Raw genomic sequence first — 2,931 nt, 5'->3', positions numbered from 1 at the left:
ATCTAATGTGTGCATCCACTATCTGTCAGTTTGTTGTACTGTGGTGGATTGCTTGTTGCTATGCTGCTGGAAACTATCCCACAGGTATTTTAAATATCAGCAGGGTAACCCATGAGCAGCATATCTATGGAAGACAGCACCTATGGCAATTAGTTTTAAGTCGTTGAAGGATCCCTCACAGCTGGCTGTGGAAACTATAATGGCCAGTAGAAATTGCTCATGGGTGCCCCACACCTCCTTAAGCAGAACCCAGGGCATACCTTAGCTACACCCCCTGCCCATGGTGGACAGGTTCAGCAGAGCTTCCAGATTAACACAGATTAGGAAGAAAGGCCTGGCCTTTCTCCTACTTCGAAAAATTAGTCAGTGAAAACCTTATGGATCACAAAAGAACACTGTTTGATTCACGTGCTTTGGACGTGTCATTGGGAGGAATCAATTGCTGTGAAATATAGGGCTAGGGAGCATGGGAGAGACCCTCGGTGAGATGAGTTGGCACAATAGTCACAATGATGGACTCGCATGTACACTTTGGTGATTGTGAAGGTGACATAGAACCAGCAATGTTTCATAGTGTTGTACATAAGGTTGTCATGAGTCTGAGTAGACTGGACAGCAGCTATCTGTCTATCTATCTATCTCTATGCGTGCATAGAAAAGACCGGGAAAGATAACTCAAATCTAATGAAACCTAAAGAAAATTATATTCCTTGAGTTCTTCCATATTCATAACAATTTGCCTGAGATTTGAAGGTCAGTTTGAGTTCAGTAATCCTTGTCTCACATTTTCCTTCCTGAATATCTGAAATATGTTGCTCTGTTGTCTTTTCCACCACTGTCAGTTTGTCATACTGTGGTGGCTTGTATGTTGTTATGATGCTGGAAACTATGCCACTGGTATTTCAAATTCCAGCAGGGTCATCTATCATGGACAGACTTCAGCCAACCTTCCAGACTAAGACAGGCTGGGAAGAAGGACCTGGCACTCTACTTCTGATAAAATTGGCCAGTGAAAACCTTATGAATTGCAGCAGAACACTGTCTAATATAGTGCCAGAAGATGAGCCCCTCAGATTGGAAGGCACTCAAAATACCACTGGGAAAGAACTGCCTCCTCAAAGTAGAGTTGACCTTAATGACATGGGACCTTCATTGGCTGATTTGGCACGACTCAATATGTGAAGAAACAGCTGGAAATATCCATTAATAATTGGAACATGGAATGTATGAAGTATGAATGTAGGAAAATTGAAAGTCAACAAAAATGAAAGGGAATACATAAAGATTAATATTCTAGGCATTAGTGGGCTGCAGTGGACTGGTATTGACCATTTTGAATCAGACAAACATATGGTCTATTTTGCCAGGAATAACAAATTGAAGAGGAATATGTTGCAATCATCATCAAAAAGTGTTTTAAGATCTGTCCTGAAGTACAACACTGTCAGAGATAGGATAATATCAATATTCTTACAAGGAAGACCAGTTAATATGACTATTATTCAAATTTATTCATCAACTGCAAATGCCAAAGATGAAAAAAATTGAAGATTTTAACCCACATTTGCAGTCTGAAATTGATCAAACTTGCAATCAAGATGCATTGTTAATTACTGGTGATTGGGTTGGGAAATTTGGAAACAAAGAAGGATCAGTAGTTGGAAAATATGTCTTTGGTGATAGGCCAGAGATTGCATGATAGAGTTTTGCAAGACCATGACTTCTTCGTTGCTAATACTTTTTTTCATCAACATAAACTGCAGCTATACACGTGGACCTCAATGGATGAAATACACAGAATCAAATCCACTACATCTGTGGAAAGAGATGATGGAGAAGCTCAATGCCACCAGTCAGAACAAGGCCAGGGACCAACTGCAGAACAGATCATCAGTTGCTCATATGCAAGTTCAAGTTGAAGATGAAGAAAATTAAAACAAGTCCATGAGAGCCAAAGTAGGACCTCGAGTATATCCCATCTGCATCTGAATTTAGAGACCATCTCAACAGTAGACCCGATGCACTGAACACTAATGACCGAAGACCAGACAAGTTGTGGGATGACATCAAGGACATCATACATGAAGAAAGCAAAAGGTCATTAAAAAGACAGAAAAAAAAAGACCAAAATGGATGTCAGAAGAGAGTCTGAAACTTGCTCTTGAATGTAGAGTAGCTAAAGCAAACAGAAGGAATAATGAAGTAAAATAACTGAACAAAAGATGTCTAAGAACAACTCCAGAAGAAAAAGTACTATAATGAAATGTGAAAAGAACTGGAGTTGGAAAACCAAAAAGGAAGAACATTCTGGGCATTTCTCAAGCTGACAAGAATTGAAGAAAATTTCAAGCCTAGAGTTGCAATAGTGAAGGATTCTATGTGCAAAAAATTGAATGATGCAAGAAGCATCAAAAGAGGATGGAAGGAATACACAGAGTCACATGCCAAAAAGAACTGGTCGACGTTCAACTATTTCAGGAGGTAGCATATGATCCAGAACTGATGATACTGAAGGAAGAAATCCAAGCCGTACTGAAGGCATTGGTGAAAAACAAGGCTCCAGGAAATGACGGAATACCAGTTAAAAGTTTTCAACAAACAGATGCAGCGCTGAAAGTGCTCACTTGTCTATGCCAAGAAATTTGGAAAACAACTATCTGGCCAGCTGACTGGAAGAGATCCATATTTATGCCTATTCCCAAGAAAGATGATCCAACTGAATGTGGATATTATCTAACAATATCATCAATATCACACAAAAGTAGAATTTTGCTGAAGATCATTCAAAAGCGCATCGACAGGGAAATGCCAGAAATTCAAGCTGGATTCAGAAGAGGACGTGGAATGAGGGACATCATTGCTGGTGGCACATGGACCCTGGCTGAAAGCAGAGAATACCAGAAAGATGTTTACCTGTGTTTTATGGACGAT

Source organism: Loxodonta africana, chromosome 1 (assembly GCF_030014295.1).
Source record: "Loxodonta africana isolate mLoxAfr1 chromosome 1, mLoxAfr1.hap2, whole genome shotgun sequence".
In the NCBI taxonomy this organism is placed as follows: Eukaryota; Metazoa; Chordata; class Mammalia; order Proboscidea; family Elephantidae; genus Loxodonta; species Loxodonta africana.
This window is presented reverse-complemented; position numbering follows the sequence as displayed.